Source organism: Octopus bimaculoides, chromosome 8 (assembly GCF_046866305.1).
Source record: "Octopus bimaculoides isolate indiv1 chromosome 8, ASM4686630v1, whole genome shotgun sequence".
Taxonomy (NCBI): Eukaryota; Metazoa; Mollusca; class Cephalopoda; order Octopoda; family Octopodidae; genus Octopus; species Octopus bimaculoides.
This window is the reverse complement of record NC_142935.1, coordinates 50,871,574-50,886,573: the sequence shown is the minus strand read 5'-3', so window position 1 is coordinate 50,886,573 and position 15,000 is coordinate 50,871,574.

Below are 15,000 nucleotides of genomic sequence, written 5' to 3'. Positions count from 1 at the left end.
TAGAGAACAACTGTGAACGGGGAGTTAGCAACTGTTAATATGAGAGTCGTTAACGTCACAATGAACGTAGATTATTTAAAATTAGAAGGTGGTTATAAAGAGGATTTTCTTAACCGTATGGAATAGCTGTGTATAGAACTGGTGGAGAGCTGTGAACAGAACTTGCTTAATGGTATACTATCGCTGTAAACGATTCTTGATGAACATGATTGAGGGTAGAAGTGCATGAATTATGCTGCACAATAAAGAGCGGCTGGGAAAAGATAACAGTTAACGTTTTGAACAAAAATCAGATTGTTAGGGATAGAAAGCAACCAGAAAAATATTTGAAATATAGATCATATAGCATCATTTTGAGTTGCTGAATGTAAATTTTTTATACTTTTGACTTCAAGGAAAACGGAATGATAAGCCATAGCTGGGAATAGAAACTCTCAGAAACTCAACTCAACTCTATAGGCACTTGTATTTTATTATATGATGCTCATCACATTTTTGCTAAACAAAGAAAATCATACGATAGTGTAGTTCACATTACATCGAGTCTTGTTTGTTACTAGTATACAGTTAACAGACTCTATAATATAAAAGACAATGCCTTTACGTAGAAGGCGTTTGGACCCAGCTAAGGGACTCGCTGAACCCTAGAGCGGTTATATACGTTAATGTTTTCAATTATGATTTCATCAACAGCAAACTCGGTGAACTGGCAAAGTCAATAAGGCGTTGAACAAAATGATTTGTAGTATGTCTTCCGGCTTTTCACACTTTAAATTCAGATCAAAATATGAACAATGTCATTCATTATTTTGGATCCTCCAAAATGAACTGGCAGTAGACACTACGTTCGATGGTGTGAACTAACTCCATCACTGGTGACTGTTCACTTGAACTGGTGACTTTACACTTGAATCGGATAAAAAATCACAACTCAAGTAACTTCTATACTAGTTTATAGCAACATTAGACAAGCCTCAACATTATACTGGTACATTATTTTACCGACCCCAAACTGATTAGAAGCAAAGCTGATCTTGGCAAGATTTAAGCTCAACACATAAACGGATAAGGTTAAATAATCGAAAAATTTTGTCCAACACTCTAATGACAAAAAATTAAAATTTAAAGCATAACATATTAATATACATATCGTAAAATCATTCTGCTATTCTATTATCTGAACTGTCTTTATCTGAAAACTGGAAATAGAGTTGCTATAATGCATTTCTATTTGTTACTAGTACAATCTTTATTATATTTATGGAGGTAAAAACTATAGAAACCGCGGGGAAAATGAAGACTGAAGATGGTGATTAAATAAAAGAATTCGTGTAAATCTAGAGAAAAAAATGGATATGTATTTTATATTCCTCTTTTCTCCGAAGAGGCAACATTTAAAACTAATAGGATAGAATTTAAAATGGTGTTATACTGATAAGAGCATATAAATCAAAAGAAGCCGTAAGAGTACTAGCACAATCCTTTGCAAGCATAAACCATGTGTCAGGCGATGGACAAGAATAATAGTGACACCGGAGTGCATATAAATCATTACATGATCTTTGAAATAAAAGAAAAAGTTAAAATAATTACAAATAAAAGAATGGTAATGAAAGCTGCAATGTATCATCAACCACTAAACAAAAAAACTATTCAATTCCACCAGCCACTGAAAAAAAAGTTCTCAAGAATAACATGTAAACAGAGTTTTTGTTAAGAGATTAAAAGTATTTGGAATATCTGACTACACATACACATATCTACATACACATAAGTATATGCACGCATACACGCATACATACAGACATACATAAAGACAGACAGACGCACATACACACAGACACACATACATATATACGAATGTTTTGAAAATAATCTTTGGCCGTATGCCACTTGAGTTAGAAGACTGAAGTTAATTAGTCAGATACTGTGAGTGACCGTATTTAGTCGTGAGTGACAGTGAATAGACAGCGAGTAAAACTTGCTCACTTTTCAATAACGTAGAAACAAACCATGGAAAAGATTAAGTGGATATTTGTACATATAAACTTGAATGTGTACCCATTTATTTATTTGTTTATTTATTTATTTATCTATTTATTATTCTTGTTGGTTCTGTTGTTATTTTTTACTTACTTTCATGTCAGTCTTGATTGAATGAAGATTTCCAATAATCAATAGCGTTCCAGCCGTCATCATGCAGCCCATTTTTTAAACTTGCTGAATTTGGAAGAAAAGGCGTTTCAGTCCCTTCAAGATTGGAGGAAATGATGCGGTTAATGTTCCCGTTAAACTATTGTAAGTCGACATCTGCAGAAGTGGCATAAAATGGAGGAGATCCCAGACGATCAAAGTTCTAGGGAGGACAACTTCTGAAGCACGAGACCTGGGATGTTGAATATCTTTCTTGAGTCAGAATCTTCTTTTAAGCGTCTAAAGTTGTACAACCTAAGTTAACCGTATAACTATTTTCTCTAAAGTACCAGTTACATTTTTAAGTATCACAACAGCCATTTCTCTAACAGAGAACTCTGAAGGAATATTTACTACTTTTCTGAAAGAATGTTTATAGGTGTGACTGACAGCATCATCTCTGTCACCGTTCCTGGTCAATTTAGATACCTCTCATAACTGATATATATTATAAAATGAAACGAGTAATTGTTTCTAGTTCAACATCACCGGCGAGGTGAACAGCCACTGAAAGATCTAGATTGACCATGAGTTCATTTGTGGCACGTACCCCATATGTTTTTACAATTGCGACTAATATTTTGCCCCTTGCGTAATTCAGTCATAAGATGTCATTTACTGTTATGTGTTCTTACAGTTATGTACTTGAGCTAGACTGTACCATATAACTGTACTATAATAATTGTGCTTATATATATATATATATATATATATATATATATATATATATATGTGTGTGTGTGTGTGTGTGTGTGTGTGTGTGTGTGTGTGTGTGTGTGTGTGTGTGTGTGTGTGGATTTGTAAATATACATATACTTCTTTTACTTGTTTCAGTCATCTGATTTAAGCCATGCTGGAGCACCTCCTCAAAGGGTTGAACAAGTTGACCTCAGGACTTATTCTTTGTGATCCTAGTACTTATTCTATCGCTGTGTTGCCGAACCGCTATGTTACGGGGACGTAAACTCGCCAACATTCGTTGTCAGGTGATGGTGGTGGGGGCAAACACAGACACAAACACACACATACACACACATATAAATGTATACATATGCATATATATATATATGTGTGTGTGTGTGTACGACTGGCTTCTTTCAGTTTCCGTCTACCAAATCCACTCAGAAGGCTTTGGTCGGTCCGAGGCTATGATCGAAGAAATTTGCCCAAAGTGTCACGCAGTGGGACTGAATCCAAAACCGTGTGGTTGGGCAGCAAGATTCTTACCACACAGCCACGTCTGTGCCTGCAGCCGAAGCAACAGAATGATTCAAGGGTCGAGTGTTTCGTGTACTGACACTTACCAATTTAATAAAAAAATTATTCATATTCTCATATTTTGAGTTTTATTTTTCCTGCTTGCATCATCAAACCTATGGTGCATGGTCTATAATTGAACGTCCCAACTTATATTCCATCGAGTAGAACACTCTATATTTTTCACTACCTATCTAGGGTAGTTATAATGTCTCTATTTTATATGTATCACGCGTATATATGTATACTTTCGCATATGGACACAATAAATTATTATACTAAGTAAGATATATCTCTTACACTTTTATTTATACTAATGAGAAGAAGTCGTTAAACGACTTCAATTTACTTCAACCTTTGTTATTAGTTATAGATTCTATAACTGATTGAAGTTGACGTTAAGTATGATAAAAGTCTAGTATAAAAGTGCATTTGTTGCTAACAAAACGACAAGATAACTTCAGTTGGATGCGAACTAGTTACTTATAAGTTAGCAATCCAATTTTTATAGTCACTGTTTTCGTTTATCTATAGAAGAAACAAAATAATCAGGCGCAAAATTAAATTGCATACTTACTTTATATATATATTTGTGATGAAAACTAAATCAATTTAGTAAGAGTCTCCATAATGTAGATACGAACGAAAATATATTATGATAATAATTATAGCCTGTTTTTCAACCCCCTTGGCCATATATACTAACTTTCTTATAACAAACATAATGAAGAATAGATAACATGAACAAATAGCTAAAAATGAACCCATATGCAGTTTATTGAGAATAATCATGCAGAAAATGGTTTGCTAGTTTGGAAATTTTAATGAGCTAAGAGGAATTTAGAACAGTCAATAAATAGTTTCTGCTTTTAAATTCATTTTTTATTTTCGTTTTTTCTATTCTATCCTACAACATTTTTGTTCACACAAATCTTGCTTCTTTGATTTTTTTCATTATTTTAGTATTTTGTGCTGTTAATTACTTGTTTTGACTAACATACTGTAACCTCAAATAGCAATTGTTGTAGTATCACTTCATGTGTCTATTTGTTTAACCCTCAAGCTGTCTGGTCACTTACTATCTGCCTCTCCCTCTCCTTACCGCTTACATCTCTCTTCATCCATACAACTCTCTCTCTCTCTCTCTCTCTTTCTCTCTCTCTTTTTCTCTCTCTTTCTCTCTCTCTTTTTCTCTCTCTTTCTCTCTCTCTTTTTCTCTCTCTTTCTCTCTCTCTTTTTCTCTCTCTTTCTCTCTTCTCGGTATTATATACTCTCATCTTTCTCTTACTCATTCTCTCTCTTTCGCTCTCTCTCTCTCTCTCTCTCTCTCTCTCTTCATTTGGTCTCTTTCTTTGTTGCTTTCACCGTGTGTATATGTGTGTGTTTGTATGTATATATTTGTATATCCTGCCGTATCAGTATGTAAGCACATGTATGAGTGTGCGTGTTTGTGTATATATATAGATATGCATGTATACACACATAATACACAGAGAGAGAGGCATATACACTTACATATATGTATATATATATATGTATACACACACACACACACACACACACACACACACACACATATATATATATATATATATATATATATATATATATATATATATATATGTGTGTGTGTGTGTGTAGCATATTGATTTCTTATACAAATATTGATTTCCTACTTTGGCATATGGCCATGCATTTGTAAGGGAAGAATATGGTCGATTTAATTCATCTCGGGACATGCTTCGAATGATTTTATCGATCTGGGACGAATGAAAGATCAAGTGGACACCAGTTGGTTTTCAATTCAGCCTGCACATGGACAGAACTGAATACTGATATGCATTTTGTCCGGTAAGCTAATATTTCGCCATCATCACTGCCTTTACACTTTGATATCAATATTTGTTCGACGTGAGACTGGGTAGATTGGCAACAACGTCAGAAATCCAGACAAAATACCACGTCGTAAGTAGTTTTGGTGGTTTAATTTCTGATTTCAAATACTACCAAGATCGCCTTTGCCTCCTAATTTTTGGGGTTCGATAAATAAGTACTTTTCAATTACTTTTTTCGATATGATCAACTGTTCTTTTCACTAAACGTGAAGCCTTGTACGTAACTTAGAAATTATTATAGAAAGTAGTTGATTGGCAGAACCACAAGAGCACCGAAAAGCATATTGGGCTATTTCTTTAAGATTTTATGATCTGAATTAAAATTTCATCGATGTCCAATTTGCTCGTTATAGTTCTCATCTCGATAAAATACGTACAGTACTAGTGAAGTATTGGAGTGGACTGGAGCACACGTGAAAAAAAAAGCATCATGTTCCTGGCATCGACAGGAATCAATCTTTAGTCACTTAGCTCACACACATACTCTGTCTCTCTCTCTCACACACACACGTGCGCACGCACACATGCACACAGACACTCGCAGACAAACACACACAAATACAAAAACACATACACAAACACATACAGACGTTTGTGTGTAAGTGTATGTATCAACTAAGGACTGCTGGTGTGAATATAGTTTAGTATTCTAATGAGTGCATGGAAGATATTGTAAAGCCTGACGTATGCTTTTTTATTCATAATACATTGAATCCTTCACTCGACTGAATGGCGTCTATTCATTTCTAATCCAGGTTAGCTCTATTTCTGTTTAGGGATATTATCACATCACCCGGATATAATTGCAAGAACAAATCATCCTGCGCGATGGCATTAGGGTTCTTTTACAATGACGCTAGGGAAATGAATGTCATTTTTAACGAAAGACATTATTGACAAAAGGAAAATAATTGAATAAACTATATCGAATTTACGCCGAAAGCCTGTTAACAAAAAGCCGATACACACAATATACAGTTTTTTCCCCCCTACTTTTTCGCATCTAAGGTGAGAATGATGCAACTTTGCTATTCCTATACATCTTATTCCTAAAGTAGAACCACAACGATAAAATGTCAATGAGTTAGTCAATAAATGAAGCTTCTTCTCACTATTCCAGTCTAACAATAAGATGTTTTCTCTGGTATCTACAGAAAATGTAGCATTCTTATTCAGACATTCAATCGAATGAAATAAATCGAAATGTAGACCTGAGAATAATTTTTTTTTTTTCATCAAATATTATTCCAGCTGTAAATTAACAAAATCTCTTTTCCTACGTGGTAGTTTCTGCCATACAATTTGAGTCATATCCTTGCCATAAAAATTACTGGACCGACAAATATAACATTATATCCAGACACACATGTTTGGAAGATATTAAAATAGAAAATCCTAAAGCTATAACTACTAAAATTTCAATTACTTAAGGAATATGATATGCGAAATTTAGGTTAACAAGAAATTTTAAGCTTCGAATCAATGAATATAAAAACATGACTTCTTGCATTGAATAATTTTTCTCTTGGTTATATGAGCTCATTTCGTAAAAACGAAAATCCATCTGCCATAAATGAAATAATAAATCCATTGTGGACGTATGTGAGAAAGTTGTGGCTTGAATATTTCGTTTAATAACTATGAATAATCTGATTCAAGCAGTGAGGGCTTCATTGTTTATACACACAATTCCACAGTTTGGGACTAGATCGGCAAAAACTACTGATTAATTCGGAAGAAAGATCGGAAAATATTCATTCTGATATACAGTATCATGTCCGGGAAGTTAACCGTCATCACTTCACCACAGTGAAAGTTCACCGTCATCAATTTACCGTTATTTTAAAATAAAATAGTTTTAACTATTAAGAGTGAGATACAATAAATATATTTTCTCAGTAAACTTGCCTCGCGGGGAACTTTCTTCACGGTGAATTGATGGCGGTGAACCTAACCTGCGGTGAATTGAAAGCGGTAAACATACCTGTATTCATACATAAGTACTTGAATGAGGGTGATCTATGTTACAGTGTTGTTAAACCTAGGGGCATGAGGTAATGGACTCAAACCTTGTATCGAAGAACAAGGCATTCATTTCACTTTAGACCAGAGCATTAAGCAAAAAGTAAATATCAACGTTCCCTCATCATTAACAATGTAACGAGCTGGCATTGTGATCAGTGTGGTAAGAAGTAGTCTTTTAGTTTCCGTCTGATCAGATACAAGATAAAGTTAAAATCTTCCAGGCCTGATAAGTTTCAGGATAAAATTCAAAGCCTCAAGACATAAGCAGCTTTTATCTCGAGAGTTTCGTAACTTTTGTAGAACTACGTGCATTAAAGTCTCTTGCGCGTGGTCTACCTAGCTAATTAAATTAAAACATGTAGTCTACAGAGCTATTCACAGTATAGCAAATGATCTGCAATAAATATAATAAATATCAGTGTGAAGCAGGAAAAATAACTAAAATATATCCACAGATGATACTAAGACCTTTTGTCTAATACTTTGTTGGGAAAATGCAGCAATCTCATTTTACATTGAAAATCATTCATATCAGTTAATTCATTAGCAATATATTATTTTGCAGAATTAAAACAGTATTACGTGCGAAAATACTGAAATTCTCAAAATACAATACTAAGGAAGTGTATAGGCTCTATGATAAATGTACGTGCTTAGACAAGTAAATGGGACATTAGATCAAAACCGTAGTTTCCCGATGGTAATCCATTGGACATCAATGATCCACAGCGGGATTTTCACTCAGATCCATTTTATATCAACTGAATATCTCTTATAGCCAAATGGACAATGATATATATGGAGAAACACGTAAGCATGTTACGATTAAATTGTTCAATTACTCCCGCTTACAAGTATATACATATGCATAAAAATATATGTTATACACTTACGTAGAACTGTTATATATCCATATATGGGTTTGTGTGTGCAGTTTCGAGTATATATCCGTGTTGATATGTAGAATATGTGAATGCCTGCATATGCATGTTCATGTTTACATATGTCCAGGTGTGTTGCGTATTTGTGTATATATGCGTGTACATTTATATTTGTGTATGTATGTAAGTAATCTTTCGTATAATTGAGTTCTCCTGAAATAAATGTTTTTAACAAAACAATCCGTAGAAGTTGAAATATATAGTAAAAGAATAGTTATATGTTTTTACTGTTCCATTTACGGCTTGTATTTTAATATTTACTTTATATCTGGTCACCTACTTTGCTTTGATAATAATATTCTTGAGAGTGATAATAATCTTCTTGAGAGCGATAATATAGTTCTATACTTTTTTTATGAATATAGTTCTAGGGGTCTTTTAATATATGTCACCGGTTTCATTGAGGTAAGGAAAACATTATTAACGACACCGCTAATTGACACATTTGACACATTAGCATGATAGCATAGCCTGGCAAAAACATGGATTACATGGGAAAATGCGTGGAAGAGAAATAATATTCTTAAGATGATAAATCTGGAAAACTACAGGACCAATTATTACACTTGGAAAAGTTCAGGACAGATTATTACAACTGGTAAAGTACAGATCAAGAAAAATTTTATTTAAAATATTGCAGCTAAGGATAAAATATTTTAACTGAATTATTTTTAATTTTTAATATAAGTAAAAAGTAATAACAAACAGAAGTAATAACAACAGAAGTAATAACTTGTAATATATTTTTTAGTTTTAATAAAAGATAATATTTTCTAAATATTTTATTTGAAATATTATCCTCAGCTGCAATATTTTAAGTAAAAATTTTCTTGTTCTGTACTTTTCCACCTGTAGTAACTTGTCCTGAACTCTTCCATGTGTAGTAACTTGTCTTGTACTTTTCCAGATTTATAATCTTAAAAATATTATTTCTCTTGCTCGCATTTTTCCATGTAATATAAACATTTTCTAACATAGTTAGTTGTACCAAATTTCATAGATATGAATGTGTGCGTATCTGGAGAGAGAGAGAGAGAGAGAGAGAGAGAGAGAGAGAGAGAGAGAGAGAGAGAGAGAGAGAGAGAGAGAGAGAGAGAGAGAGAGAGAGAGAGAGAGAGAGAGAGAGTCAATAATCAGAGAAACAACTGGGTTTTATAACTTTAAGTAATTTATAGTTTTAGTACCATATCAGACCCGATATAATTGAAATTGGTGCAACTTATGATATGTTTATCAAGTTCTGCCTACTTATAATTTTTGTATTCCTCACCAATTGAAAAAGAAGTCGAATATTTATCTGTGATACAAAACTCTTGTATTGAACAGTAATGGGTTACCCATGTAAGTAAATATATACATCTACACTTTTATCTTTCACTTGTTTCAGGCATCAGATTGCGGCCATGCGGTGGCACCACCTTGAAAAGATTTTAGTTGAATGAATCGACACCAGCATTTTTTTCTCTTTTGAAGTGATCGGTTATTCTGTCGAACTGTTGAATTGTGGGGACTTAAAAGCTCCAACAGTGGTTTCACTGGTTGTCTAGTGATAATGGGAGATATCCTCAGATACTAACACACACATACACGCATATATATAATGATATAGAAGATGGAGAATTGTTCATCCTCAAAATTTAATTCCTCTTTACAATTTCATACAACGTATCGTTTTATGTTGTATAGAATTGTAAAATAATAGGAAATGAAGTTTGAGGATGAACAAGTTTCCATATTCTATATCGTAATAATTATTGCTAATAGATACTCCAGATAATATTACCATCCAGTGAAGCGAACACGGAATTACCTTGCGGAGAAGGCGGTGTGGTGGCAAAAACGTGAGCACGCCGGGCGAAATGCTTAGCAGTATTTCGTCTGACTTTACGTTTTGAGTTCTATTTCTGCCGAGGTCGACTTTGCCTTTCATCCTTTCGGGGTCGATAAATTAAATACCAGTTGCGTACTGGGGTCGATCTAATCGACTAGCCCCTTCGCCCAAAATGTCGGGCCTTGTGCCTAGAGTAGAAAAAGGAATTACTCAGCTGAGGAATTTACAGTTATAACTAATAGAAGTAATAGACGTTAAATACTGATCGATGTGGTTAGACGTAACCTGGAACTTAACAATGGACCACAACAGAGTCCGCCCGGATAATATATCCCTCCAAACTTATATATATATATATATATATATATATATATATATATATATATATATGTCTACTAACATCTGCTCCAGATACCACGCAGTGGGTCTCAACCCAGAACCGTGTAGTTGGGACGCCAACCTTCTTATCACACTGCTACGCACTGCACCTATACGTGCATATAAAATGAATGCAATATGCTTTTATGCATGCAAGCCTACGTGTGTATGTGCACGCGTGTACATCTCTGCAGAAATAATTGTCATTACATCTATGGATCAGTGTGGATCGACATATTTTTGTGTATACATATACAAGATTGCATATCTACACGTATGCATATGTACTTCAACATGCTAATCGCTTGGAATATTTGACATATTTTCACGTATGTATCTCTGTATGTACTCACATATGGAAATATTTATTATGTATGTAGGCATGTATATTCATATTTATATATTGTTATAAGCTAATGTTTTTGTTTATCTCACGCACACATACACACACAAACACATACATATTTTAGAAAAGATTTCTCGTTTTCTTCGTAAATATTTGCGCAAACATTTACCCTTTAAATTTTAAGAAGGTCCTGCAGATTTTTATTGTCACAGATTGCGTGATCATTTCAGACGGAAATTGATCGTATTTCCTTTAGTTTTCACCAAACACGGAGCAGAAACTCCTGACACACAAAAACACACATCGCTCTCCCCATTCTCTCTCACTCTCTCCTTCTTTCTTTTTCTCTCCTTCTCTCTCTCTCTCTCTCTCTCTCTCTCTCTCTCTCTCTCTCTCTCTCTCTCTGCCTCTCTCCTTTCAGTGAACCAGGATGACACACCATTTCAATATTATCTCAATTGACAATCTCACATTAAGTAGAGACGTTTTTTTTTTACCCACCTCTCATTGATTCATTCCAACATTTTAATATATTGAATTGCTTCTGTTTAATACGATGTTTATTTTTTTTATATTCATAAACGGGGACATTTTCATAATAATAATATTGCTTTTTTTGTGGGATTTTTCAGAATAAAAATACTACTACTACTAATAATAACAACAGAAATAATAGAAATAATAATAACAATTATAATAATAATGATGACAATTATTATTATTACATTTCTGATAACGATACTACTACTACTAATAATAATAATAAGGATGATGATGAGAATGATGATGATGGTGGTGATATGATTTGATTATGGCAGTGATAATATGCGAAATGATAAAATTCCAAAATTGTTGTCTCTAAAACCCATAGAAAAATTTCTGCATTTGGTAGAATGACAACAGTAACAATAACAGATACACAAACATACATTTACGCATATACACACTCGTATACACACACACAAAACCGCATACATATTCACTGTAACAGGCTCTCTTGCACGAGATCGCATTAATATAATTTAAATGCACACAACACACACACGCGCACACACAAATAGCCACACACACACAGACACACTCAGAGAAGCGTTACATACGCATTAACACATACAACGAAACAAGAGGATTTATACACAATAACATAAACGTATAAAAAGTTTATTTGTACACAAAACACACACACAAACAACACGCACAAACACACACACAGGGACTGAGTCAACAGTATACAAACAGATTTCAGAGCTATGACTATCGTCTATGATACAGCAGTGAGACGGCAATGGAAAAGAGATATGGTAAATACGTTTATCTTTGTGGAATCATTCATGGTTTGCGAGAGGACCAGCGATACTTAAACTTAGATATGTTCTTAAGTAAAACTGTATTTGTGTATGTATATAAGGGTATACGTATGTATGATATATGTAATTAGGCTTCTCAAAACCAGAAAGGAGGAAGCTGTTTCGAAGTCTACAGCTCCAAGCAATCACTGGAACTGTAAAAAATCTGTAAAACTTTCCAGAAGTTTATCCTTTAAGTATATATGAGCACGACTAGATATTGAAGTATAAACAGGAGAAGACATACATTAAACAAAACATACAAGTCTGCACGTACGCATACATGCATACAAAATTACCCGTTGTTGATGTTGAAATTCCAATGAAAGACACTTGAATCTAAGTTAGAAAGCAACTCTTTCTCTATTGGCAAGAAATCTTGAAATAAAACTGAATAATGACATACATGCATGCATGCATACATACATACAGTAACATACCACACTGGTTAGTTCTGGCAGAGACAAAATTGATCCCCAAATGCAAAACTACCCACATGGCAAAAAACTACCGGCCAATTGCATGCCAGAACTTAATGTATAATATATATGCAGCGTGCTTAGACCTCTTCGTCCAGGACCATTGTGAAACCAATAACATTATCAAAACAGAACAAGCAGCTGAAAAGAAGCGAGTCTGGGGAAGTGATGAGCAATTGTTAACACTATCACAAATTCACTGGGCTTGACTAACTCCGATTCGATTGTATTTGGGATACCTATAAAAGGTTTAATAGATGCAGTAACGTTTCAACGTAACCACCTCGTAGTAAATACTAATACGGATTGTAACATGAGTACGCAAATTCTATTTTTGTTGAGATGGTAAAGTTGATTAAGATCACTTCCTGATTATTACTTTATTTAATCAGCCCTAAAACTATAATAGATAAAGAATCAAATTCGGTGGAATTTGAACTCAGAGTGTAAACGTTCGAAACTAAATACTGCTGAAATGCAAGGAACATATATATCCATATATAATTTTTGTTTCTACATGTTTTGCTTCTTGTTTATGTTTTCGTGTCTTATATACGTTTTCTTTAAATGCATTCTTACACATAACGAAAATAAAAAAAAAACATCTTCCTGAATGTAAGCGCATGTGTGGGAATATTTGCATGGGAATATTTGTTGGTTTGAACATGTGTATTATATTTTGCGTAAGCATTTGAATAATTTTTTTCTATGTTTGGCTCCATCCATCTATCCATCTATTTGTACACATGCACACATATATGTCCGTGCATGTGTGTGTGTGTGTGTGCAGGGCAATATATCTTGAAATAACAACTGTTATATCTTTCCAGTTAACTTAAAATCGGTTCAATACATCTTTCCATCTCTCAAAGTATTAAGACGTTGAAAGTGTGCGAACATACCTCAAATATCACCCCAGGGACAAAAATCACAAATATAACGATTGCTGAAATTATTATTGCAGATTACATATGGAATTGTAATTGATTTCACAAGACTTACGTGTACCATTAGCCGGAGAGCTGTGGAATTATAGAAGAATTATAGCTGTGGAATTATAGAAGACGTGAGTAAAGGAAAGAGTATCAATCCTCCCAATTCTCCCTGAAATCATATATCATCGTTTTGAAAGGAAGAGCAATTGGATGATAAAATATTAACAAAATACTTCGGAAAAGTGGCGAATTGTCAAGCCAGATAAGGGTCCAGACAGAGCAGTCTTTGATCAGCAATCGCTTGTTGAATAACGACGGTTATCAGAGCATCAGCTGAGCAAATGAATTTTATTTCAAATAAAATAATTTCTAGTATTATACTAATGTTCGTTTCATGGACTTTTACTCTCTTTCCGAACAGAAAAGTATTGCTGTGTCTGTTCTCAAAAATAAGTACGTACGTACGTACGTATGTATGTATGTATGTATGTATGTATGTATGTATGTATGTATGTATGTATGTATGTATGCAAGTATGCATGTGTATGAAAGTGTGTGTCTATGTGTATTTCTATGGTTGTATGCACACACACATGCATATATAAAATATATCATTATCGCATATTATATCATATATTATATCATATTACATTACAGTATGTATATATGTATATATATATATATATATATATATATATATATATATATATATATATATATATATATATATATATATATATATATATATACGTGTGTATGTGTGTGTGTGAGAGAGTAAGTAGTTTAAGGGACAGATAGAATAAAATTCCATGGGCTAGTTATGTTTTAGCTCTCTGCTCCTTGAGTTCAAATACTGGAACGGTCAAGTATGTCTGTCTCTCATCAGTTCGGCATCCCTAAATAAAATAGTAGTCTAGTACTTGGCATCAATTTCTGTACTTTACGTTTTATTTCTCTTTCTTTCCTGCTGTGATAAATCCGCCTTTACGCTGGCCTGTGGAAAGAAAGGTCTAACTCGGTCACTACATATATTAAGGTAATGTTCTTACCACTCCATCGTGACTCAATACCTCCTTTCTCTGTTGTTTTGCTTGCCTGTCTGTCTGTCTGCCTGTATGACATTATTATGTGAATTTCGCACCGATATATGTATATATATATGTGTGTAAATATCTAAGTATCCATCTCTTTTTCGCTCCCCCTCTCTACACACACTCACCGACACACACAAACACATACACGCTCTTTCTCTCACACAGGCACATGCACTCTCACACACACACACACACACACGTACAAATGTATATCAATAACAATACCAATAGTTCATGTTACAATGAGGATGGTAAAAAAGTAATATTGTGATAAAGTCAC